General features: G+C 44.4%; 1 protein-coding gene and 1 long non-coding RNA gene across 11 annotated transcripts in view; one reads left to right on the top strand and one right to left on the bottom strand.

Annotated features, from left to right (window-relative positions):
* Window positions 1-27,988, top strand: part of LOC308199593 — a 36,924-nt gene extending 8,936 nt beyond the window's left edge. The window contains exon 2 of the long non-coding RNA XR_013954727.1: window positions 5-27,988. This is a non-coding gene — a long non-coding RNA (uncharacterized lncRNA). The remainder of the gene's footprint in view (window positions 1-4) is intronic.
* LPP (LIM domain containing preferred translocation partner in lipoma) overlaps window positions 1-27,996 on the bottom strand; it is a 387,571-nt gene that overhangs the window by 141,269 nt on the left and 218,306 nt on the right. The gene's annotated exons all lie outside the window — the stretch shown is intronic.

The following is a 27,996-nucleotide window of genomic DNA, read 5'->3' as shown; positions in this document are numbered from 1 at the left end:
AAAGCCTGCGCGAATAGTAGTACAGAAGAGCAGAAGCATCACTGAACAATTCCGTGTTCGTACAACATCTGCTTTCTTATGGTTCATTTGAGGTCCAGAACCCACCATCATCCGCCAATATTTTTAGTGGGATACAAAAATGATTCAAGTTAGTAACTTGAGTGGTTAGCAGCAGAGAAAAACCATACAGCCTCACCAAAAAAATAACGCTTCAAGAAAAACAAAAACCAAAAAACAAACAAAAAGAAAACACAACACCATAAAAGGCAAGCAGATACGACAGAGCGGTTATTTTTCCTGTTAGGTCCAATGTACACCTTTCCAAAATGCTGACGAGCTCCAACAACAGGTCAGCTTTAACTGTTTTCCCAGATGGCTCCTTCTGGGAAGTGGAGTGGAACGTTCCCTCATTTATCCGTCTGCTTGGGTTATCACCACTGCCCGAAATACCTCCGTCTTTTCACAATATCACAGACTCCAAATTACGATGCTGAGAAATATATACGATTGGAAAGATTTTCTTTCACCCTCTGTAGCTCTTAAGATTATTCTGTATGTATATAAATACATACACCAAGATGCATGGAATTTACCCACTACAACAAGTCTATTCAAAACACCAGGGCAATACTGTAACAAGCCAGGAAAGTGAGAGTATTAATTTGTAGCACAGAAAAATACCGTCTGTAACACAGCAATACTCAAGTAAAAAGCAATATAGAAAGTTGGAGAGAATATTTAGAAATTAAGGTGCTAACTCAGAATAATCAGCTTCCCCACTATTTTCCTCTTTCCATAGAAAACATAAAATTACATTAAACATATGGATAATAAAGTACTTACTTAAAAAACATGTTGATAAAAATTTAGAATAAAAATTTAGGACTGGCATTTTCCATACTTAATATCAAAACAATATTACTCTAAAAAGCCCATGTACAGCAGTGTCAAATCCATTGCCTCTGCAGGCTTGGTTCTGTTGCAAATGGCATTATAAATCAATCCGTTTTTCCTAATATGCCTGGAGGAAACAAAGTCACAAATAGCCATTGTAATTTTTAATATAAAAACACACACACACAAAAAGGAACAAAAAAAATCTCTTCTTCATTCTTAAGCAGAACGCAAGAGCTGTGTTTTTCAACAACTCGTATTGCTGAATAGGTTATATACTTCTTCCAAAAACGACAACTATTTTTTGAAGCAACTTAATGCCACATACTAGTTTAATACCAGGCTTTCTTGTATGCCACGCTCCTCTCAGCTCAGCAGTTTTAGGAAAAAAAAAAAAAAAAAAAAAAGTCGTTAAACTTCATCAGTGATGATCTAATGAGCCCTGTTAAGTTATGATTTATAATTTTCCTCACTTACTCTGTTCTTGGATCAAAATAACATCTCGAAACATTTGCTCCATGGCTGCTGATCGGGTTAAGGTTATCGCAGACACAGCGGAGAACCAGAATATTCTTTAAAACCTCGTTCTGCCCAAGTTACATTTTTAAAAAAGTGCATTATAAGAAGCCAGATTCTGATCTCAGTAACACTGGTGCCAGCTTAAGCAAGTCTGTTGACTCCAGGAGATTTACTTCAATGCTGGCTGTGGCCGATCAGGATTCGGCCTGCTACTGCCAATGAATTTAGAGGGTTTTTCTCCACACCGGGAGCACATCGGGGGTTTCTATGCAAACTTAACAAATCTTAAAAATGAACATGTAAGGAGATCTTGGCAAGTCATACCTGAATGAAAGCAAATGAGATTTCTAACCTAGGCTGAGCACAGGCCAAGCAGAGGCCTGGGCCGGCCTCCGGCTGCAGCCCCTGCGAGCCGCGGCCTGGCGAGCCGACCCGCGGCACGCTTCGCTACCGGGAATTGGAAACCAGCTGCCTAATTCAAAACAAGCACACGTATCCTCCCGCTCTCCTCTCTTCTTCCCTCGTGGTGGATGTATAAATGTATACTGATGGCTCCTGGGATTTATAGCCTAACCTATTTTGACATTTTTAACTTCAGAATTTGAAACAGTGACTTTTTAGCCCTGGGGCAGGAGTGCTAAATGCTAAAAACTTTGGGACTAGGGAGTATTAATTTAGTCCTTCTGAGCAGCTTGGCTTCAACAATGTTCTAACAAGGGCTCAATGCTATCCAAAATTCAGCAGTGGACGCCCAAAAACTGCAAGGAATTTTGGATCCAAAGTGGAGTTTTGTGGCTTTAGTTCTTGTTTGTCACAGGGCAAACGAAGCTCCAGACCTGAACTCGAGGGGAGTGGGGAGAACTCAGGTCTGGGTCTGAATTTACAGCAAGATGAACATCACTTCTAGCTCGCGTTGCTTCTTTTTTGCGGTTCATGACATATTTGTATTTTAAGAAAAAATAAACTATGCACGGAGCAAGCGTCCTGGCATCACAAGTCATCAATAAATCTCTTTTCCATAACAACCCACAAGAATTCACTGCAGGACCCAATTGTTAAAACACAAAGCCATGACACTCTATAAGCTTTCAGAAGCATCATTCTAGCCCTTGTGGACTCTCTGAATTCTCTGAATGAGTCACTGGCCTCTCAACGGAATTGTCAAAACTTAAGTTAAGCCAGGTTAATTCCCTCCCCCCTTTAATTTAGAAGTCCAGCTGCAGCGTGTGGCTTTCCAGTGAAAAGACCTAAACGCAGAGCTCGTTCACCCCGACCAGGAAATCTCACGGGGCGTAAAGCTCGTCTTTTCCTAAAAACTAGATATAAGCCATGCTAAAGGGGAAAAATGTGATTTTCAAAGCCTCATGGGGCACGTGATGTAAAAATCAATATCCTACTTACACAGCTCAAAGCATTTTCTGCTGAAGGCCAAAGGATCACAGCTGAAACTGTTACGGTTGGGAAGGGTAAGCTGTAATAAAGGGGGGCGGGGGGAGCAGACTCTAACAGAGCAGGGACAAGGGAGAGGCCAAACCCGAGCACTTTCACCAGAGCAAGCGAGGGCTTCAGCTAGGTGGGACACGGTGAGGACATCCCCTCTGCCCTGAGGCCCTTTTTGGTGGAAGGTGACGTGATGGTTAGACTCCTTCCCTCTGCCCAAGGCTACGTGTGACAACTGCAGCTCGCAGCACAGCATCCTGCTTGGCTTTAGCTACCTTGCTCTAACTAACCACAGAGTATCAGCTACTCTGGACACCCAAAACAAAGGCTTTTACTGGGCTGGGGCAGCCTGCCAGCAGCTAAGCCCCAGCCACATGTCCCTACCTCCAAACTCTCCAGCGTGCACGTGGAGCCATCTCTGACCAGTCTCTGTCTGATGAGGCTTCACCCATTAAGTCTGCTTTAACATGGAGGCAAAGCAGGGCTCCAGCATGTGAGCATCTTCACAAGAGATTTCACATGTGTCTCACGCACACAGGGCCCAGTAGAATTTACCAGACATTATTTTATATATATATATATTTTTTTTTTGTGCACAGTTTGCTAGTCTTTACAGACTTGTCTCTGTCCCCCTCTGTGCTGCATCATACTCTGCATAAAGGAACAAACTATCCTGAAAATTGCTCAAGTTTTTGTACCCTCTCCCCCACTGCTGGAAGATCATTTCAAAACACCACTTTGTAGTTTGTTAGAAAAAACCTTAAATTTCCAGGCCAAATATTTCATGTTGTCCTGTTTGTCCTTAAGAACGGGTACAACAACAACAACAACAACAATTAGTCACAGAAGATCATTGTGTTGATTTCAACGGCTTATACCAATTTGGTAGGAACCGGTAAAGGCTCCATAACCTTCCAACAGAACTACAATTTTCACCACTGAGGATAGATCACAAGGAAAAAAGGTGTTCCCTCAGCTGTAACTAATTCTTTCCTTAATAATAAAAGAAAAGCCTACCAGCAGTTCTTCTGAAAATGGAAAAGATGGAAAAGGAAAAAGGAAAGAAAAAAAAAAAAGAAAAAAAAAGAAGGATGGAGGAGAAGAAAAAAAGTAGTTCCTACTACTAATACAGAAGAGAAAAATTTAATTGAGGATTTTGGACTTTGTTAAATTAAAAAAGTAGCTTTCAAGATTGCAGAAAAAGTTTAAAGCATGATAAGAACTCAAAAAAAAACAGATGGAAAACTAAGAAGAAACTGAAATTAGTTGTGGGTTGTTGTTTTTTTGTTTTGTTTTTTAAGAGAAAATATAAATGATTTTAAACTGATCCCATGATACTTTTAACAGATGGAATTGATAATGCTGAACTCAGCCATCGTTGTTCTATATTTAGTTTCATATCTATCACAGTCCACACGACTTTTCCATGAGACAGACAGATATATAGGGTGATACACAGATAGATACATAAAAAGAAAAAAGGAAAAATATCATTAGGAAAGGGTACATTTTCTTGTCTGCTCTTTCAGTATGATTTTTTATTTCAATTTCTACCTTATTATTTCCTATAAGTAGAAACAGATTTTTCTCTCTTTCAAAAAATTCTTAAACAGAAAACCTCTTTTGACAGTTTCAGCAGCAGATTAATCACTTTTGCAACCCACAAAAAAAAAAGTTTTCTGGAAAGCATAACTGTCTGTAAATGTAAATGACAGAATTACTCTCTCTTATGCTAAGACGCCTACACATTCTCTCACTTCCATGACTCAGCACCAGATAAAAGTATGTGAGATAATACGCAGTGAATTTTCCTTTAGAACAACAATTAAAATGGTTAAAAAAACAAGTCTTGTTATCCCCCCCCTCCTCCCCGCCAAATAAACAGAAACCCCCATGGTGTTAAACCAAATTCTGCCAACAGATTCCCCTCCCACGGGAGTCACTGGAATCAAGTACAAATATCCCAACTTCAGAGAGGAAAGGGACCAGGCTCGAACAGCATCAAAATCAAAACACATGCAAACACGAGAGGCTTTTCTTTTTCTCCAAATGAGCAATAATGGGTCTGTTTCAACAAAGAGGAATTTTATTACTGTTCATCCCCTGCCTCGCTCTAATTTGGTAGACAAATGAGTTGAAATTTTGCTCACCTATAATGAAAATTTCCAGGCACTCTAAGGCAATGCACTCATGCCAAAAATCACAGAAACCTGTGGGGAAGGGAGGGGAATTTCAGTGGGACTTTCCCTCCTGCCCTGTGGTCGTCGTCTGAGTTGTGCGAGGAGCTCGTCAGGAGCCCAGTTATTTCTCCTGCAGCACACCAAGGCAGTGGCAGACCCTTCAGACCAACGTGTAACTCTTATTTTGGACCAATCTTCATAAAGAAGACGACTTCAGCTAGGCTCTGATGGTGTCTCTGAAACAAGCAGCCACGATCTGGACGCAGTAACACCGGCAGCCAGTCTGCAAATGCTGCTGGAACAGGGACAGCCACCTCCTCCCCACACGCTCCCTCAGCCCCAGCACGCAGGGTGCTGATCAAGAGGGTTGATTGTTTATTAAGCAGATATACTTAATAAAAGGGGGACTTCCCAAACCCCCATACAGCCTGGAGTCCCCCTTGCCCAGCGATGCACATTTCTGCTATGAGCTTCGACCACCTCGTGATGAGCAGGGCACCAAGAGCCCACGTCCCTTGGAGGCAGCTCCCTCCGCCAGGACCTGAAAGTCATACAATTAGTTAAATTATTAAATAAAGCACCAAAAAGAGCGTTCATGCCTGTCACCTTCAGAGGAAGCCCCATCCGGGAGAGCCACACCAAGGAGTGCTGCCATCAGGCCATTGTGCTGCTGATGGCTCTTAAATATTTTATTCTGGAAACTGGAAATTAATGGCATTAGCCATTAAAGTTTTAATTTACAGGAAAGCCCCAGGGTAAGGCTCCTGCAAGGCAGCAACCCCGTTAGGCCCCAAATCTCTGTGCTGTGAGGATGAATGTCCTGTACACGGTACACACACACGCAGCCAGCTCATGCAATAGCACTGTGGGCCACCGGTGCGGGGCATCTCGTCGGAGGGATGCTTGGGGCTGAGCCAGAGGCAGAACCTAACCCTTCGGCAGACGTTCATTAATAAAGCCCCTCTTCTATACATTGGGGTTCCTGGAAATCTGGGGCAGGGTCCCCCAGGCGCTGAATGCTTCCCATAGACAGAGACCAGGGCTGGGAGAGGCGTGGGGAGTGGGGTCCTGAGCACCTCAACGCCACCCCAACCCAATCCACCTTTTCCCCCAGCAGCTGTGTCTCAAAGGATAAGCCCTGTAAGTTCTAGATGGGAATTTGCAGGCCCCAAAAACCCAGCACTGGCCCGCTGGCATCTGTGTCTCGAAACCGTGCGTTTTATTTCATGAATGACAGATTTCCAAGCCCAAATCCGACTCAAAGCAGGTGTAGCTCCAGTGGTTTCTGCGCAGCCACATCTGCTTACACTCCAGGGCAAATGCCAAACTATTTATTGCTACTTAAAGTTTATTGCATTTTTAGTCCTCCATCCCCAAACAGCTTTTGTTCAAAAATTCCTTTTAAATCCTTCTATGCTGACGGGGTAAATCAAACCTGACAATTAAAATGGTAAATTGGTCAGAACCTCACAACTTCCACCTGAGGATCTCCAACCGCTTTTGGAACTTAAAGGCACTTAATCACTCCCATGCCTCTTGCAAAGAGGAAAAAGAAAAAATGAAAAAAAAAAAAAAAAGCATACTTTAAATTCTCTTTTTTTAGTTAAAAAACTGAAGTACTGGGAGCCCCAAATGCCCTGCTAGGAAGCAGCCTGCCCCAAATACTGCTTATCTAGTAAATCAGAGGCAGGGCTGGGAAGGGAAACCAGGAGTTTCAGCAACTCTCAGTCCTCTTGTTCTCACCACTTCATCAAACAACAGGCGCAGCTATGTGATCATACAGTTGTCAGTGTTTTCCCTCAAGGGGCTGGTCAGAAGATGCTGAAAGCATTTGATCCACATGGTATTAAATGCTAGCACTGAACATTATTGTTCAACGATGAAAATTCAGACATAAATAACTGGCTTGTTTCAAATGAGTAAAAGGATGTCTGTGTTTGCAGGAAACTCACAAGAGGGAGTAAAGAACCAGGGTGTTCCTTTCCTTTTATTATTACCCTTTTTTTTTTATTTCTTTCTCGGCGATGTCTGGAAATAAACCATCAGACAGGGGAGCTGCTCCCGGTGCTGCTGTGGCAGATGGCAAGCACGGCTCGAGACGGGGGCTCTGCCTCGGCGGGGCTGCGTGGGGAATTCTGCAGCGGGAGGCAACAAGGCGCAATGTGCAGGCTGCCGTCTGCATTCATATAAATCGCTGTCTGTTGCTAGCAGCACAAGTTGTTCTGAAAACAAGAGTCAATCATCTGTAGCCTTATTTCTGTACATTTCCTGCAGGGGTCTCATGAAATAAATGAGAATAAATGTAAGGGCGAGAGTTCCTATTAGGAGCAGCCTCGTCAGCATCACCCAGCCAAGCATTTACGTCATCAGCATGCTAATTTAATCAGACCTGAGCAGTGATGCTATAAATGGATTACCATCCCAGCTAGTGTGGTTACCGAGGTAACTCAGCCCTTTGTGCCACGGATACAATCGGCTTAATGATAATAAAAACCTCAGCACAAATGAAACAGAAGGAAAAGCCTGACAGGGCTGACGCATGCACGACCCTTTCTCTCCTCTTCCCCCCCACCCTTCCTCAACCTCAGCCGCTTACTGCAATAAAATTAAGTGCCGCTGTGATCTGTATGCACAGCATTCCCATAGGGAACACGCAAGTAAATAGAACCCGCGGAAATAATTAATACAGGCCAACAACTAATGCCGTCAGCACTACTTAGTCATTCCACAAGCCCTGAATGGGAGAGGGACACGCAGAGACAGAAATGCCGCACGGCAGACTCCAAAGAGCCTGCAAAGGACTTCAGAGAAATAGTTGCTCGCCCCCATGCAGCATTAATTATCCCAATTAAGCGCTCAGGCCAAGAGCTGAGCGCAGAGGCGAGTTTCGTCACTGCCAGGAGGGGGATGTGCCCGCACCGTGTCCTGCTCGGCCGAGGCTGGAGGTCACACGAGTGCGGGCGGGCAGAAGGCCGAGGACAAACCCAGCTGCAGTGCCCCCAACCGCAGCTGCGGAGGGGAGTTGTCCTTCGTGGGGAGGGCTGGACGGGGCTCTTGGGCTTTTCTGCACAGCCAGCACCTCCCGGCTTAGCCTGGGAAGGGATGTCCCCCGTGAAGCCTCAGTGGGCTGAAAGGCAACGGTGCCACTGTCCTAAAATGGCTGCGCGAGCTCTTCACCCAAATGAGCCCAAAGCTCCCCGTGGATGCTGAAAGCCACATGTTTTCTTACTCACCTGCCAAGGAGCACATTTCCCATAGCTTTCAAGATTTGATTCTCTTTTCTTCTTGCCCAGAATCTCAGCAACTCTGAGCTCCAACAGCAGCATCTAAGTGCCCAGCGCTCAGGCATTTCACCTGCCCTGACGGCAGCTGCCCTACTAATGCCTCATCTGAAAGCACCAAACACTGCAGATGCATCAAGAGCAGGACAGAAATGCACCCGACAACCTCAGCTCATCGGGCTCCTGCTGGGTATTGCTCCAGTCTAGGCAGGATCCTAAGGCATTAACACGAGACCGATAACTTTCGATGGATTCACCAGGATTGCAATGAATTTTTAGCTGCCTGTCAAATAAACACATATATCAATCTTGATGCTTTGTAAATCCCCAAATGCAGCCTATGGAAAGAAATCCAGAGTTTTCCCAAGGTTTATAACTGGGCATGTACAGAAATGGCTTTGGCCTTGCCTTCATTTTGCAGATTTCTTCTGGAAAAGCTCATCTCGCCAATTCCCGTTATGAGAAGGACCTGAGAACTGCTGCATTTCAGTGTCAGCAAGCAGTGGACAGGAGGCAGCATCCCAAGACCCACTCCCAGAACCGGCCTTAAGACCACCAATAATGGAAACTATTTTCCAGACACGAATAAAAACACATCCCCTTTTTTCCCAATCCTGTGCCCTATTAGCTCTGTGTCAGAGCTGGGTGTGTGCAGTTGGTGGGATCGTGTGAGGGAAGCCCATTCCACCCACAGGAGATGGTCTCACCAGGCCTACCCAGCCCTTTTTCAAAGAGCAGAGGTACCCAAGGGCTTGGGACCAAAACAAGGGTTAGTGGGACCAGCTCTTCCAGAAGAGGAAACCCTTTCTGAAGCGACAGAACGCCAGCAAAGCCAAAGCAGCCTCCGTGCACTGTTGCATGTCCCTGCAATGAGCAATAATAGCAGATTTGTCTATAGAATAGAAACATTCAGGCTCATCTCTTGGGAAATCTCGCTAAATACTTTCTCACTCCTCCACTAAGCAGAAGAGCACCAGTCCTCCCGGGAAATTTATTACATGCTTCTAGAGAAATAGTTAAACGGTTCCTTTAGGAGCCCTTTTAGATCAGATTACAGGAGCACACTTTTCCCTGGAAGGGAGAGAATCCTATGCAAATGACACCAAATTAGTATGAAAAGTTAAACTCCAGGCTGGAAAAATGAGTCTGGCTGAAGGACCACCTCTCACCAGGCGCCAGGCCGGGAGCTGGGAACAACCCCAGGAGAGGTGGCCGGGGGGCACAAACCCTCGAAGCAAAAAGCAGACGGCAGGGCTGTAAACCCACAGCCCTAAAAACGGTGTGCCACTGTTGACGTGAAAAGGAAACCGTCACCTTTGCTTAAACTTAAAAGTCACCGTGACAGCTCGAGGGATTGTAACCTTTCAGTGACACAACGGCAGGCTTGACGCTTCACAGCGCTCCCTGCGTGCGCCTGGGGGGGCAGAGGGGGGTCCAGAAGCGCGGCATCCCGGGGTGCCTTTATCGCTTCAGACAGGTTGATGTGTCTGTGAGTTTAATCAATAACAGAGATGAAATCAAGAGGAGTATACGGTCATGTCAGCATATACCATGCGTTCCTAGGGCTGACGGCAAAGCCTCAGGAAAGCGTGGAGGTTGTTTCAATGTGGAGCAGGGCTCTGAGCTGGGGGTACAAATACTAGACATTTGAAACTCTCCTCACATGGTGTTTTAGATCACCGAGCTGCACGTAGCTAAGTTGGATGCTGGTTGTTGCACCCCTTATACCTGGGGCAATAGTACTTCATTTTACGAAGGGGTGAAGGACAAAAAAGGGAGGTCACGACTTTGCCTCTGGCTGACTATGTCAGCATAAAGCCAGGGGCTCAAACCGAAAACCCCAATGCACAGACATGCTCTAAGCACAAAACTGCAGGGTGTAAAGCAGCTGGTCACTTCGGAAAGGAACGTACCAAAGGGATGTAACGTTAGAAACACTCCTCCAAGACGGTCTCTTGACCAGTTATTCTGCATATACCGTGCTGGTCAGACTGGGCTGGGGCTCCCTCCTCCCATGGCACAGAAAGGATCTGAGCAAAGACTGACGGATGGGCTTGGAGGCTGAGGACGCAGGCAAGCACAGGAGCACACACGTGGAGTACTGATCTCTCTGGAGGCACCGAGCCACGTCGGACTGAGAGAGGGATGGGCAGCAGCTCCACATTTACATGCATGGGTACGCCCAGGAGAGCACTTAGGAGCACACTTAAATTTCAAGCATGTGATTAATTTCTAGCAGAGACGCCGGAACTTCTGTGTCTGGGAGTTTTTTTAGGTTATGGTTTTTAGGAAGTCTGAAAATTACAGCACAAAACAACAGACATTTCTAAGAAAAAGGGAGGAACTGGCAATGATGTTGAGTGTTTCCATTAATTTCAATGGGAACTACAGGTGTTCAACACTTCAGAGAAAGCACTTAAATATCTTTGCCACCATAATCAAGCAAAAATCCAAGCAGCAGCCTCCTTTTTCCCCTTACACCTCGCTCCTCCTGCCAGCCAGGTGGGCCCTGGGGTGGTTACAGCGATGCAGTGCAGTGCACAACAGCCCCATCCAGCTGCAGGTGTCCCAGCCACATTAAAAAGAGAATGAGGTGTTCATTAAAATTTACGGTATGTTTCTAACCTCTTTATAGTTAGGGGCTTGTTCTCTTGGCCATAAGGTTATATTAGGTATGCTAGGCCTAACAATGGTGGTGGTTTTGTTTGTTTGTTTGTTTTTTCCCTGCTCCTTGTCTTGCTTATACAATTTCGTACTGTGGAACGATGCCAGGGTAACAGCCCAGGCACCGGTATCTTAATTTCACAGATGCAGAACAGCCAGTGCTGGCATTTCTTTTCTTCTTTTAGGACACCACAGCACGTCTGGGAGGGGTTGCTCTGAGCCTCTCTGGAGATGACTTCTCAACACAGCAGGAGCTCTGGCATTTCCAAGTGGGTCCTAACCCTGGGCACCAGTTAAATCAATGACCAAGAAGGAGATACAGGAGAATCTGTCTGTGAAAGAGAGTCACTGGGTCAAATACTTATTTCACTGCTTACAGCTGGGAAGCTGAAGTCCTACTACGCCCTTTCCTGCTGCCCAAAGGCCTTGTCATGCACAGGCAACACCAGAAGAGTGATTTTGTTATTTTCATTATTCCACGACTCTTTCAGTGACCCACAAAGGTAAGCTGCACAACACACGCTTGCCAACTGTCTTTGCTCCACATATACTCTAATGCCTTCAAAAAACCCCAGGTCTCCTCTCTGTAACAAAGCTCATTTCACTCTCTCATGTTGGCTCAAAATAAATAAGAAGCTGAAATATTTTTGCTGCTATTTAGTTTCCTAAAGGGATATTATATACTTAAGAACCATTAAGACAGTGACCATTTTGATCAGAGAAACCAGCAGCTACAGAGCTTGCTGTCTTTGGAACATCTGCTGTGCTTTTCGAGTCCCTCGGATTGCAAAGGAAGCCAGAAAATGAAACCTTCAGGAATGGCTCATTTCCAAGCCTTTACGGGTGGATCAGTGGCAGGGCAAGGAATTATTCTTCGAGAGAAAGCAAGGCATCCTCGGCAGCATCCTCATCCACCAGGGCTGTCGGTGGCTGCAAGGCAGCCCCTTGGGGATGTGTGGGTCTCAGATGTGCGTGGGGAGGCCAGGTGCTGCCCCTGCCTGAGTGCACCCCAGCCCCAGCCCCTTTGGGTAAGGGGAACAGGTCAAAGGCCACCAAACCCACTGGTGATTTTGTACAGCCTTAAATTTCGTCAGCAAATCTTGCCACAAGCTTCCCTGCAAAACTGTGAAGAGAGGCTGAAAGGGTCATGAGGACAGCATGCAGTCCAGTTCTCTCTCTTCAGCTAGGGCTGAGCCTATCTGACTTGCTCCTAAGAGATGTTTGCACAACCTGACCTAAATCCCCTCCAGTGATCGGGGACCCACCATTTCTCTCTGCTGTCATTTTCTGGGGTTACCTATTCCTCCTACCGCAGTTAATCCCAAATGGCTAATCTAAACCTCTTTACTGGATTTGAAGTCCCAGACTTTGTACGTTCGCAAGCAGACATGCAGAACCTTTTATTCTCCTTTTCTTTGCAGTTGGAAGCAGAACAGACCCTGAACAATTAAGAGGCGAGTACACCCACAGGGAAAAGGTTATTTACATAAACAGGATCACAATGTGCGTGTGTTTATGTATTTATTACTTATAAGAAAATACCGCAATCTTTTCTCTTTTCTAATTAAAACACCCAGTTTGCCCTGCTGCACAATTGCTAAGCAGATTTAAAATGGGGACTTCAGTAGCTATTTTATGGCTAATCAAATGAGTAAATATAATGATCTGCTCCAATTCCCATTCTGATTACACAGTGTAGCTATTTCATTCCCTAAATAAGATCCTTGCACCCAAAAAGAATAGTTTAACAAGCTTAAGAGCAGAATGTTAGGCTCAATTTCTCTGAAGGGTAATAGAGTGGGAGTGTCTGTATAATTAGCTTTGTTGGGCTTCCTCCCTCACTATACAATACCTTCTATACAGAGCTTTCACCATCTCTACAGGTCCCCATGTTAAAGCTGCAAAATAATGCGGAACACATTAGATTCACACTAGCTTGTGCAGAGGAGTATTGGAAGACAGAAAAAGAGCTTGAGAAGTGCTAGCTACTTCAGCCCAAAAGAGCTCCACTTTTAATTTAGCTTTTGCAATAAAAGCACACGTGTTCATGCACATATCTTATTCATCTCTAATGTATTGAACTCTTAAGATGTTTCTGAAAGTTAAGATCCTCCAGACTACTAACACACTGATCAAATCAAAGTATAAATCACAAAAGTACACCCAACATTTTCTTCGCTACACAGAACTTGAAATTAAATTAACATCTCACAATCTATAATGTGAAACATTAACTAACTCATTTGGAAGAGTCTGATGTTCAATTCCCTTATAGAAAATAAAAGTATTTGAAATACTGATTTTTCACTGCAAGAGGCAGTTTTTATAGAAGCTGGCAAAATCATGATATTTTGTACTTGCAGAAAGAATTTTCAGCTGAAGATCTGAAAATGCTTTCTGAAGTCAGACAGCCAGGTGGAATGTTATTATTACCATCTCTGTTTTACAGATGGGAAACTTAATGCTAGAACAGCTCAAAATCTCACTGAAAATACAGGGGGCATGTCAGAGATCTGGAAGGAAGGGGAAAACAACAGATCCCATTTGGTTCCAAAGTACTCTGCCTACTTCAGACCTCTCCCAGTGAGCCATATGGTCACCAGGTCTCTCTCCTATCACTTTCTATTTGGAAATACCACATTGTCTGCAGATACTATCTTCAGAAACCATCATGCAAAAACTTTGGCAATGAGGTTAAAATCTAGTCAAATAATTTAATTCTGCAATGACTGCAAACATATTTGAAAAACAAAACAACAGGACGCTAGGGAAGTTACTCTGAAAAGAAAGTAAAACAGTGGACTCACAGGCTTTACCTGTAACAAACAAAATGCACAGTTAATCCAGTGCTTCACAGTAAGTTAACAGCAGATACCAAAGGACATAATACAGGTCCAGCAGCCACTTCCATTGTTACAGCCTTCAAATTCTTCAGTTTGCACTTGGACAGCAATTCCTGATCAGAAACATATGGATACTGCACTTAATTTTTCAAATTACTCTGAAACAACTAAGCATACCAGGACTCTTGAGCCTTGAGAAGAGACAGGTAAAACTACGAGGGGTACAAAAAGGAGGAACGATTGTCCTCTCTCTTCCAGTGCTTGAAAGAAGCAATATGGAACAACCCTAATGGGAGGCAAATGGAGAACATACACAAGGGATTGAGTCTCCTTTGCCATGGGATGTATTAAATTCCAGAAATTTACCTGAGTTCATAAAACAATTAGATGACGTGACAGAGGAAAAAAGCCCAACTGAGTATTACTGGAGGACATTTCCAGTACAGTAAAGTTATTCTCTTCGAAGAGCAAGTTGTTGGATAAAGGGAAATATCCTGGGGCAATATTGCTATAAATTTGCCCCATTTGTCTTCTTCCTTTAGTATTTACTAGGAAGGACACTGAGCTGGAGTGACCGTTCACCTGAGACAGAATGGAGAATCTTAGGTTCTTAATTTCAGGCCTACATACACTGACACTTGACAGAAAGACACTGGGAAGACAAGGCTTAAATTCCAACTTTGGTCCAGGCAGGGTGTTTTTGTAGAGCCCAGAACCCAGACTTGTATTTCTGTCTCTGGAAAGAGAAAAAAACAAACCAACCAACCAAACAAACAAACAAAAAGAAAAAACAGCAATAAACCAACATTAAAATGACAGGGGTTGAGACAAAAGGTACTCAATTGACTATACTCAAGGTAGGACTTCCCTCCAAGCTCAGTTGCAGACTATAAGGTCCTACAACATTACAAAAGCATTCATCTGAGTCCAGGAAGCAGAATACTTATGCTTTTATCAATTGAGCTAAGCCGGAGCTGAAGCTGGTTCCTCACAACAGCCATCACTTCAGATGCTGAATGCTGAAGAAAACTTGGCAGGAAAATTAGGTATTAAAAATTCCCCATGAGAGAGTCTTCCAACAGAGTGAAAACTAGACTCTTCTGCATATGAGAAGTCCAGTCAATGGAGGACCAGCCAACAGCACGTGATGGAACCAGACTTGGTATATCCACACAAGACAATGCAACTTCAAAAGAGATGGCAGTTGAGAGCATAAAGCTCCCTTATACCGTAATGCACTTCTCTGTAGGAATACTTCCCTGCTGTTGGGCACAACATCCCACCTGGGAAGCCAGTTCAAGCATCTTCACAGAACAAGAAGATCGTCTTCACGTTCCCTTGAGACATGAGCATACAGCTCCTCAGAGGTGTATTAGCAGAGTGAGGGACCTTGTTTGGATGTACAGGGAATTTCAGGCAGAGAACAGCTTGAAAATGGAGAACAGCACCCTGGTAAGTATTTTAAAGACAAATAGATACCTGCTTTACTGCCAGCAGTGCCAGCTTAGCCACATAGAAAAGTGAACTAGCTGCACAAATTTTCAAGGTTGTGCTTGACATAAGCCTTTGAGAGAAAGAAAACTTATCCCGATCCACCCATGCAGTCACAGAAGATCAGGAAGGTCCAGATGCAAATACGACAGATCACAAGCTGTACAACATTACCTACGCATCTTCACTGCACCAGCTACTGAACGCTCACCCGAACACCCGACAGTGAGCAGACAGGCAAAGACACGGGTTTATCCCTCTTTAACAGAAGCAGGAATGCAGCCCTGAGACAAAAGATGGCTCAGCCAAGGTTAGACAAAAGCAGGTGACAGATGTGGGAGTCTCAGCGACACACCTACAACAAAGGTCTGAGAAGAACTCGCCTTCTCCTTAGGGTCAGGGTGGGACTACATTAAAAGGAAGTCAAGGTTAATGACAGATGCTTCAGGCTATTTCTTGCCTCCTCTCTTTCAGTATAGCCTTACTATCTTCAGTAAGCTTGGAGGAAACAATTAGAAAAGCTGATGCCAAACAGTCCAAACTGTCCCTTTCTCAGGGACAAAACCCCAAATTCCCACCTGGTAAAGCTGCCTATCTAAGAGTCCTGCAGAGTACAGCAAGAAAAGCCCTTTCGGTGCTCAAGCTGCTGTTTTACAACACGAGACATTTTTAGTCTACAATTTTATCTCTTCCATCCTTCCCCATTGCTTAAAATTAAAATAAACATGGACCAGGGCCTAGGATTTTATTTTATCTGTCACATATTGCTATCATTAAACACACTCAAAACGAGTGGGTTTAGTTCAAATAAAACTGTCTCTTCCCTCTCCCTTTCTCAGCTCAACAAACATAAAATAGGAAACTGCACTCCAATACATTCAGAAGCAATACACGTTACATCACGAGTAGATGATCCATCTGGCAGGCTGACATGGTAATAAGTTTGCTTAATTGTCAGGTCAGGCGTATTACAGATCCAGCCTGTCAGTTCTTTTATTACAGCTTTGTACTGGGGAATTTAAGCCGCCTTCTACTCTGTATGTATACATGAGGTATGGTAAGTGAATGCATCCACATGGCACAGGCACACATGCACGGACACATATAGGAAGTGTCACTCCGAACAAGGAGATTAAATTAAGCAAAGAAATACTCGAGTCAAATAGCTCTTAGCAGCTGCATGCGTTTCAGTCTGGAATAATCACCCAAAGAAAGCAGCGAGATATTTACATTTAATTTATTTGAAACTGGACTGGGGAAAGCACTGATTATAGGGGATAATCCGGCACTGGCTCATAAGCGAAAGAGCCAGGGATCCTCAGATGTTCCTTCCATTTATACTTTGTAAGTGATCGGTCCATTACTTCGGTTTTGGCCCTGTGCAGTTCCCACCATGCAGACAGTCTCCTGAGACTGTCCGTATGTCCTCTGGAGATACCACTGAGTACACTACTCAGCAAATGATTGAACTCACCAAATGCCTGTTTTGCCTTTAAAAAAAAGGAAAAAAAGAAACAAAGCAACCCTTTTTCATCCTTTGCTTTTGTATCTTACTTCATCTCCTTTTCTTCATTAATATGAGCTCAATTCTGAAATTACTTTATTTACAGGAAGACTTTAAAGTGTTCTGAAATACAATTTGTAGGAAAGATGCCAAATATGAATTGTATTCTCTAGACCTGCATGCATTTGTGATTTTACATGAGCACGCACACATATGTTCAATATAGAAACAGCAGGTGTTCCCTAAAGTTTTATTGCTGTTACTTAGAAATGACCACATTATTCAACAGTGTCAAAGCCAAGTCTTGTCAAACGCAAGTCTTGCCAAAAAGCTAAAAATGGCTGTTGTGTTATACAGCCCTGCTTTGGGGTACTGATTCTTCCAGATACCTCCAAGACCTGACAGTGATCTACACTTAGCCTGAAGAAGCACTAAACGATTGCATCCTCCATGCGATAGCTCTGCAGCTTTTCATACTAAGCAGAGTGCTGTCTCGAGCACAGTAGCAGCTCTCTGTCACCAGGGCCTCATAAAACACTGTGACCTTCACGGCCACCTTGTTCCACAGCCAGGTCCCCCTTTCTTGCACTTTGGACGTTAGCCTCCGATGTGGACTCGAGTCAAAATGTTTCCAGAAAAAAGATTAAAGAGAGTTCAACATAACATTTGTACTATATCCTCTGCTCAAAGAAACCCAGCTTAAAAACAGTGGCTTATCCACCACTTCTTAAGACCGCAGTGTTAATTATACAGCTATGTCATGGAATACGCAGTTGGTCTTTCTGCAAACCAGCCCAGTAATCAACCCCAACACCTTCTCTTCCCCTCTTGATAATTGCGATTTGGAAGTGCATGCGTATCCTGCCTTTCTGACAGGTGGACATAGAGCTGTTCCTCCCATCTTTCCTGAATCCTTCTTGCATCACAACCTAATGGCTTTGGAAACGGGAATCAAAATTGCTTGAGCCCCTAGGAAGACTGGAGTGCTTGCTGGTCTGCAAGATGGCAGTTCTTCAGGGCTCCCTCCTTGGGACAGCAGCAGCCTCTCATCGACTTCTTATAAATCATTCCAAAGGGGACAAGATACCCGGTCTGACATCAACCCAAAGATAAACACCGGTGCTATTTATGACAAGATAGCAGGGTCACTGACCTGGGCTATGCTAACAACCAGATAAGATGACTGCAACAATCCGACCTGTCTTTACATGTATAATGCCATAAAAACTGCACAAACTGCCCTTGTTCTTGCTGTACTTATCCAAAAGAAACTACTACTTTCTGTGCAAAGAATTCATGCTAAGACAAACTATTTTGCTCGGGCAGTCTCAGATTGCAAACACTGGCAAAAATATTTCTAACACCTGCATCAAAATCTCATTTTTTTCTGGCCAGGTCTGCTTCTGTGTTTTTTTTTTGTCTGTTTGTTTCTTGGTGTTTTGTTGTTTTGTTTTTAAATCTGCAGGAGAAGACAGTAATACTCATTGGAGCAACACGTTATTGATTTCCCATAGAAATGGCAGCTAGAGTACTCACTGTCAGCTGTGAAGCAGCATGTTAGGCTTATCTTGCTGTAATATTTTTTTCCATTTCATCCTTTTACATACTCATAGATGTCTCCTATTCACTATTGAAGCACCATATGGTGATAATATATGCTAACACAGGCACAGTGACACAGTCCACAAGCCTGTTATTGAGCAAAAGTTGACAACATAAGGCTAAGAAAATGGTAAGTGCTTCCAAGCCACAATATGTACGTCATCTAATTGCATTTTACTGTGATGCAAAGAAGTCTGACTCAAGGAAGGAACCTCCTTACAATGAAACTCTAACAGCCTGGAGTAATTTACAGTTATTTGAAGAGCTATCTGAAGAATCTATCAATTCATAGCTTTCAGATATGGGCTGGGTTTCAGTTGTGTTTTTTGTGTATTTTTTTTTCTTAGCCTAGGCAGCTTTAATGTACAGAGACGGTGCATCTCAGCACCACAGTCATCTCTCAAAGGGTTCCAGACAGGAAGGCAAAAGGCGATCAATAAGAGAAAATATAGACACAGCCCCTTAAACTATCCGCAGATACATCTGTCTCTTCCTCTAATGGTTAACGGTTTTGAACTAGGAACATCTTGCAACAATCCTGAGATATGTTCAGGCCATAAACGTATCATGTTTATTTATGCACTGGTAGCAGGGTCTAATGTAGAAAATGCATTGCCAGCTCTTACTTTTTTTGTAGGGCACTGGTTGCTTCCAGGCAGCCCTCTTTTTCCCCTACCTGAAAGGAGGCTGGGAGCAGCTCTGCTCTGCCTTTGGGCTGGCCAGCAGGGGCTCCAGGGAGAGGTCCTCTCTTGCCAGTAGGACAGACCATTGTATGGATAGGACAGACCAGCAAATGACAGAACTACCCCAGAACGTCACAGATCTATGTCCAAAGCCCTCCTTTACAATGAGCTGCATTTCTGTGCATCAGCTCTGCTTCAGCTTTTCGTTTGTAGAACAGAAGAAGAATCAAATCTCTCCTTCCTTAAGGCATTACAAAGATAAATGTGCGAAATCTGCAACAGCTTACGCAAACTGGCACCAGGAAGCAACCAAGATAAACTTGTAAAGGCCATACTATAAATGCTAGGGCTCCCTAGAATATTTAAGCCTTCACCTTTCAAATGTATTTAGAAACTGCAACCACAGAAATTAGTTGCCCTCCTCTTTTCAAGAGCACAACTCAACAGGAACTCACATCAGCAGCATCAGTGACAGCCCTTTGGTGGTCTCTGGATAGAGTTAAGCTGAAAGGCAACTATTGAGGCAACGCTCTCCTTGCTGCAGGCGTAACACACAAAGCACAAAATCATCACTCCCATTGTGGTGGGAATGGCCTGGGGCAGACATCCAGCGCAGGCACAGTGGGAGCAAAGTCCCAAGTGATGCATTGCCATGCAGGTGTTTCTCTAAGTTGCTGTGCTGTTCCCTTGGCTCTGAGCTATTTCCTTTCCCTGACTGGGAGGGAAACGCAGCTGGTTCCTAGGGTGTGCAGAGGAGAAACAGCCAACACAAAAGGAACAGCAACCATCAAGAGCAGAGCAAAGGAAGCCTCATTTCCTATGGACTTGTGTCTTGCATCTTGAGCAGACTGACCCTTCCTGTTCTCCTTCCTTACCTCTCCTGACCGCCCCTCCTGCTTCCCTTCTCCTAGAATTAGCCTTGGCACTTATCTGTGTGTATCAGCCAAACAATCCGCCTTTCAGGTCAGGGATCCTGGTTACAGTACAGATTGGAAGAGCAAAAGTTCAGGTTGACACGCAGTGGGCTTGGAGCTTGGAGCTCCCTGCGTGTGCCTGGGGCCAGCCCATGGGCCATGGGGAGGTGAGGATGACCAGCTCCACACCGCAGCTCCCCGAGGGACACAGGTCTGCTCCCTCCTCCCCAGCCACTGATTTTTACATGCACGTACCCCTCCCTCAGACCCTTGAAAGCAGATGCTGGACTCAATTTGTACATCTGGAGGAGCCAATTGACAGACATTGATGGTGGGAAGAAATAATCCATGTGCTTTCATTTCCAAATGTGCCAGCTATTACTTTGCAGAGGGCAAAGAAATCACTGATTTGTGCCACAGGACTAAGTGCAACTTCTTAAAATTCCTTCAGAATTACACAGGTGGGGAAAACAACTTCCCACTCCTCAAGTGCTGGTGACATCAGTGATGCTATAGGTCCAGGGGGCTACAGCTTTCTGGGCCTGGGGGTTTGAATCCTTCAGGATTTACTCACAAGACACGGCAGCAAGATCACAAAACTGTAGCTGTGTATCAAGCAACACCCTCCAACAGAAGAAAGCTAAGGGTTTTTATTGCCTCTGCCCGGTTCACACACTCTGAGAGAGACACTGATGTATCACCCCTCACCTGAGACCCCTCTCTGTGTCTCTTGAGAGGAGATGTCCCCATGTACTCTCTGTCCCTCAATCCACACGTGCTACAAGAGGAGGATAAATCAGTGACATGGTGGCGGGGAGCCCACGGTCTGCCCTCAGCTCCTCTGGTGACCCTGCACAAACCAAGTCATCTCATCTCCCAGTGCCTCAGTCTCTCCCTCACCTGGGAAAGAGCAATGCTTCTGTACTTCACAGGGCTGTCGCAGTGGTAAATCTAATGCCGCCGAAGCACTCAGATGCATCGACCTGTGTAAGGATGCGAGCAGAGCCAGCGGCCCGGCGAAGCGCAGGTCTCTGCCCCAGCGGCGGCTGCACTTTGCTGGCCGGACACGTGGACAGCTTGTGAAGTGCGCTGGGTCCCTTTGAGATGAGTGCCAAACCACTGCGAGTGCCAAACACTGAGGATGGGGAAATGATGACAGGCTTCCTGAGCTGATGGTATACAGCAGCCTGGTCCCATTGTGGGGAAAAAGACAGAAAACAAAACACAACAATAGGTAGAAGGCCTTGAACAGCTCTAGAAAGCAAGAGCCCAGCTCTCAACCACTCACAACAAAACAATCACGAATGCAGAAGGAAAAAAGACCAAATTATGAGGTACTATTTGTTTTTTTATCACTGATCCCAAAGTAAATGTTTGCCTTTATCCACACACAAGTTTGAGATGCCTGCACAGATTTTAAAGTCCAATATATCCAACACCAGTCGTCATCTAGGTGCTGGAGCCAAGCACGTAGGCAGAAAACCCAAATGGATGCAGAAATTAAAAAAAAAAAAAGAGGGAAAAACAAACCTTCCCAAGATTTCTGTGAACTTGGTTATCCAGAAAAAAAGAAAAGCAGGAGTAGTGGTGTTTTATTTTCACTCTGATGATAGCACAACAGAAAGAAATAATACCCTGCAAAGGTCACTCTTATCCTGTTCATCTGTGATGAGCTGATAATCTTGGATCTTTTTAAATTTCCTTTAAAAACCTTCATGGACATGCTCTTATCAAAAGGATTATGCTTTAATACATACCAGCAGATGCAACCGATTCAAGCATCTGCTAATCAGAACAGTGTCAGCTCGCTGCACGCGCCGGCTGGAGCTGATGAGCGCAGGAAGGTTCCCCTGCTTGTACACGTAGGCCAAATCCAAACATCCATGAGCTCATCTGTTGGCTACGCCTCTCAACTCACACGTACGCGGCTGAACATCCCTGCCTTGTGCACGCTCCTCTGCCCGCAGGCGTGGCAGGGACAGCGTGACAGACGTGCCCCGCTAGCAGCCAGCACGCCTGCGGCAGCGCTCCTAGAAAGCTTTAACCTTGGGACCATCTCCACCGCCACCCACGCGAGGCGGGATTGTCACCGCCTTTGGGGACGGGAACTGCGGGAGGAAGAGAGTTTCCTGGATGTAAAGGCTTTGCTTCTCGCCTGCTGGGAGGAACCCACTGAAATGGCTCCAGATGGGACACTTCCTTTTCTACTTCTGTAATCTACACGGGTTTTACAAAGAGTACAAAGCCGGCGTGCTGCAGCCAGGAGTGCAGCTCTCTGAGGTGACCCCGTTGTTAAAACAGCCTGTGCAATTCCCAGTCCCTGTCACCACTGCAGAAGTGTCACAGCCTGCTGAACACAGCCCCCGTGGTCAGCCTGCACGAGCCCTGCAGGACCCATGCCACACCACTATGAGCTCACCAGCTCGGGCACCCCTCTACAAGACACTTTTGTCCCTCTGTGTCCACTCATGGGCCCTCCAAGTCAGTGGGGAAACGCTGGCAACTCACAGCCTTCATGGAAAACCTTGCACGGCACGTGGTCCTACTAAAAGGTACACGCAGTTCAACTGTCATCGACATTTTAGGATGGGCAGAGGATGCTTCAAATGGGCTTATTCCAAATGAGGCTTTCCATCCCACAGCCAAAGAGATCAGAAAGCCCACAACAAACAAAATGCACCTACCTCAAGTGAAAAAATACAGAGCAATGTGCCACTGGAAAGGCCTCACTGCGTATTACCACCCTGTGCAGATGGAACCAGAAGCCTCCTTGGTGCAGCTGCCCACAGATTAGATGTGCTCAGACTAGCAGAAAGCAGCCTGGCCCTTTTATTTACCCCAAAGATGACTTTTGAATACAACAGATTAGCCAAAAATTTCAGCCCAAATAACACTGAAAAGACGCAGCAACTTTCCGAACACCTAAAATAGCCAAATCCCACTGAGCCCTGTAAATCAGGAACCACGAACTCTTTGTCACGTAAATGCTACAGGAGGGGGCAATTAATTCAGAACCTGTGAAATTAATCTTAATCTACTTGAACCCCTGAATTTTCATTCTTAAAAGAAAGAAGAACATTCCTGACAACTGAAATAGTAGCAAATATTCCATGGACTGTGCTGGCAAAACCCTTAACAATCCGGGCTCAGTCAACTAACAGGAACAAGGAAATCTGACTCTGAGTCTGGACTAGGGAATTTGCATGGACTGTTTTTGAAGAGAGCTTTAGCAGTCTGTTATTTACAGTGCCCATATGCCAATCCCACAGCCCACACCAAGAGCAATCATAGGGCTTTTTTTCCCGATGCTGGGGAATGCTCTGCTCTTTGCTGCCTGGGAAGCTTCATTCATGGCTGGAGATCCAGCTCCGCGTAAACAAAGATAAAACACCCGAACCGTTAGCTGCACATTCTCGGCCCAGATATAAATGGGACACTAAAATTAGAAATGCACATGAAAGAGTGCTCCTAAGAGTCTTCCGTGCCGAGCGTTTTGCCTTGTTTTGTGGTTTCCAGTCCTATAGCTGTTCAATCCTCTTCCATCACTCTGCAAGAAAATATATCCATTGCCTTTTCACTGCTTTTGTAATCCCCAACTGGCTGTCAAAAGAAGTGATGGAATAACAACCAATGCTGTCAAACATTTAAATCCCTTTTAAATTCCAGTCATTAGAAGACATTATTTCCCAGTATGTTTGGAACTTAATGAAAATGTATCACTGATTTTTAATTTAATTTTATTTACTTTTTTATTATTCTGGAGCTCACACTGAGAATGAGCTTCTTTCCCTTCAAAATATTACTTGCCTTGGCTGACAGCTTTGGATAGTGGCAGATATCTAGCACTGGGGGCAACGATACACAGGCAGAGAGATACAGGCATGAATCTTTAAGATACCTCACCTAACTCTGCCTTCATTTTCCCATCTGTTGGATGAAAAGAAGGATTTAGTTCTCTTTTTCATTATTTGTACAACCGCATCACCTAAAGGCCTTCAACCCAGACCAAGGTTTCATTTTGCTAGATGCCATACACATGGGTAGGAGGCAGATCACGTTGAGGTAGTTGCCAAGCTACACAGCCAGAAGAGATTCTGGGAGGAAGCAAAGCAGAAATGCTACGTTTGTGGTCATTTTTACAGTGGTGGTAGCTGGGAACGAAACAGGTCTCCTAAGTGCCAGCTCAGGCCCCTCTGGATCAAGCAGCCTCTGAGTGCTGTACACAAGTAGATTTGATCGTGACCATCAAAGCAATTTTTTTTCTATTTGAATACTCTATAAATTTTGGCCACCCAGTATTTGCTTTTTAAAAAAAGCCTAATTACCATTGGACCAGGTACATTTTATTACCTGGTACACCTCCCACAAAGTCCTATTTTGCCAAACAGACAATCTATACGAAATTCAGGATAAAACCCAAGAGTTTCAGAAGGTAGGTGTCTGATTCCAAACAAAGCAATCAGCATTCAATACATAATTCACAGCAGGGACAAAAAATCCTGAGCTTTCATATGCTGCTATTTCCAATATTTCATTTTCAGAGCCTCTGCTGGAAGCTTTCTCTCCAGAGTCACAAAGTTTTCTTGTTCTTTTAAAAAAATGCAAACATTTATTTTATGGGGTGAAATTTGGCTTTTTTTTTTTTTCTTCTCTTTTGCTTGAGGCCTTGCTGCTCTCATCTCCTATGCTAGGATTTCAAGAGAACAGTTTAAAAAATCCCTGTAAGTTGGGGAAAATACCCTTTAACAGAAGAGTAAGATGACCACAGCATCCACCAAATCCCCTATCTCCACCCAGTTTAGGAATTGCCCCTACTCCCATCCACGGAACTCAGGCACCTAAATGCCTTGTCTATACAACCCCCTTTTACTATTAAAAGGCACAGCGGGTTCTCTGCCTCTGAACTTTCCAATGGGTTACTGTAATTTAGAGGTGTGATATGTAAACAGAAAACACGTCGCAGCTACACAAGAGGATCTCTGTACTTTATACATCATACTAATATTTCTGAACTTTACCAAACAGGAGGAAAATATGAATACATTTTGTCATAACGCATCTGCAGTTCTTCAAACAATACCTATGGCTAGCTGATTTACTAACACACCATTGCAAACACAGCAATCTCGAGATCAGGCTAGTCTCCTCTGATTCACCCACGACACTGGAAGCAGCAGCTCTGGTGAAGATCACACAGAAACCTCTCAAGCTCAGGTGCTGTTTGATCCTTTCTAAAACCCTAATTCCAACTGATTTTGTGAAATATGGCCTCTCCTACCAGCTCCCGTGACAGAAAGCATCCTTAGACACTGCTGTGTTGCAGCTAAAGATGACCCAGAGTTATAATTTTCTGTTGGTTTAGGTGCATGTGATTTCAAAAGGAATAAAAGAACAGCATTTAAATCAATTTTGGCTGCTCCTGTGACTCAGTCAGTGAGACTCTCACAAGTCATGGGCTCAGCTTGGGGCTGAGGTGATGGTGACCAAAAGCTGCTTCTCACCCACGTGTGGCTGATGGCCAATACGAAGTAAATTACTGATGCTTAGAGAGCCTCTGCTGCGGAGGACGCTCTCAACAACGGCCTCAAGACCAAGGAGAAACGACTGGGGATGATGGGAGCCTCCCTCAATCTGAAAAGTATTTTGGACTTCCCAAACCTACTGAGAAGGGTACAAATCCCTCTTGTCCAGAGGCACCTCCCATTGCACTGTTTCTCACTGCAATCCTGAAGTCGTACCGAGGATCAGAAGAGATCAGCTCCTCTGTGAACGTACGCCAGCGAAGGTAGGGTTTGTTGAGTAAACCACCTGCCATTATCCTGACAGCACTCCTACTCCAGCATGAGAAGCCTATTTTACAGTTTAGTTTATGTTGCTTTAAAACTATTTTAAAGATAAAAGAAAATAAAGAAACCCAACAATAAAATTTCTCTTATTCCAGAATAGGAGTACCCCCAAGGGCAAGGTATACTTATAAAATTATTATAATGCTTTAACCGCACAAGCACAACTAGAAACATCTTCCCTGAAAACAAGTCGTAACTCTATTTTCCTATCTGCAGCCATTATTCTGGTAAATTTGGGAAGGTCAGCTAAGGTGTAATCCAATAAATGCGCCGATGTTCTGAGTAAGTACCTCACAATTTGCAGCCTAATCTATTATCCTACTATAAGACCATCAAGTGACTCACCAGTTTTAATACTTAGTACAGATCAAACAAAGAAAAATATCAAAGCTTTACCTTCTAGTTCCACCCTTCAAGGACTTGTTTGAGTACTTTTTAATTACAGTAGATGACACATTCAACTCTGGCATTTTGTTTTTGTAACAGCTATAGGTAAAGTTGCTGCAGCTGTACTTTTCATGGGACGTGGTTACGTTAACCAATGAATACTGACAAGTCTGAGAAACTGAACACAGAAAGTTGGCTTTTGGTCCCAGAAATGAAATTCAGCTTTTCTGCCCCCTGTATCACACAGTGACTGTAACACGCTGGGAGCAGCACCCCAACATTTTGAGAAGGGGGGACAAATCTGCAGAGCCCCCAACAGAACTGCGGGCACAAATCCCCATGAAGGAGCGTGTGCAGCTGGCAGCACGTGTCATCCTAGGGGCTGATGAGCTTAAAAAGTCAGATCGAGTCCAAAAGTCGGGCTTCCAAACTCCAGAAACTCGAATAAACCTGCAGAAATTTGCATTTGAACTCCGTGAGGTTTTTTTAATAGTATGGGTACAAAATAAAAGCAAAAAAAAAAAAAACACCAATCTGTTCGCACAATGCCAGATCCCCAAGAAAAAAGTATCAGGAGGCAGTCAGCAGTACTGTCAGAAAACTGCAAACGCTCAGAGAAGTGGTTACACGAGTTGCATGTCTCTGCTAAGACACTGTAGCTGACTGCAGGCACTGCCAAGGAAAATGGGTAAGTACAAATCTCTTTCAGTTAACTCTCTCACAGGGTTTTGACACTATAAAGCATCTCCCCATAGCCTTGTGCCTTCGTAGGTGGTTGGTCTGCACAATCACAAAATGAACACGGATTATTCGACATGGTGCCTGAGCACAATCACTGTTAAAACTTGTCTTGTTTATCGCAAAAAACAAAAATTCCACTGGGAAAACGGCCAAATTGTATCTGGTTTGTGCCGTTGCTGTTTTTGACTGACTGACCCAAATGAGACTGTTTACAAGGGTAAGGCTGTTAGCTTATGCAGCCACCATGTAGATGCAGCTAGAATGAAAGAAGAGTTTATTGGGAGGTCCCTGCAGAAAGGACAGAAATGGCACCGGCCACGACACCAGAGCTCTGCTGGCAGGTGGACACCTGGGCTGGAGTCTTGTTTGTACTCAAAAGTACTCTTCCTGCATTACTTGAAACAAATGTAACAACGAAAAGAACCAAAAGAGCCACAAACTAAAGAGATGGCCTATATGGATAATGGGTGTGCACCACGTCACTCAATTTTCCCTTTGATTCTGTTGACTTAAGGGGTTTTAGCCACAGCTCACACTGGTAAGGCAAACATAGCTGCAGACATGCCTACAGATCCAGGCACATGTAAGAAATGTGACCAGCCATGAGATAGGGCATGAAGGAGCTGCACAAATAGGCCCACACACATCTGGGATGATTTTAGAGATCTCATGAACTGCCCTTATAAAGTGCCACTAGGGTTTCACCTTTTTCTGTGATAAAGAGATGACATCTTTCCAGAACTGAAATAGCTCCATTCAAGCACTACCTATACTAGTGACAAAAATTAGCCGAGCTATTGACACTCCAACAGTCCTCACCTCGACACAGCAGAGTAAGTGGGAATTCCTATCTGTCTTGCTGGGCTAGAGCCACCCTGAACACTAAGCTATTATCCAAGACACTTTGTCGCCACTGATTAGATGACAAAAAAAAAAAAAAAAAAGAAAACAACTTGAGATGCAGATACCTGGATCATTCTGGCAGTATGACAGATAAAAGTTAACAA

The sequence above is a fragment of the Anser brachyrhynchus genome (genome assembly GCF_964034855.1).
Source record: "Anser brachyrhynchus genome assembly, chromosome: 9".
NCBI classification, from domain to species: domain Eukaryota; kingdom Metazoa; phylum Chordata; class Aves; order Anseriformes; family Anatidae; genus Anser; species Anser brachyrhynchus.
This window is presented reverse-complemented; position numbering and strand designations above follow the sequence as displayed.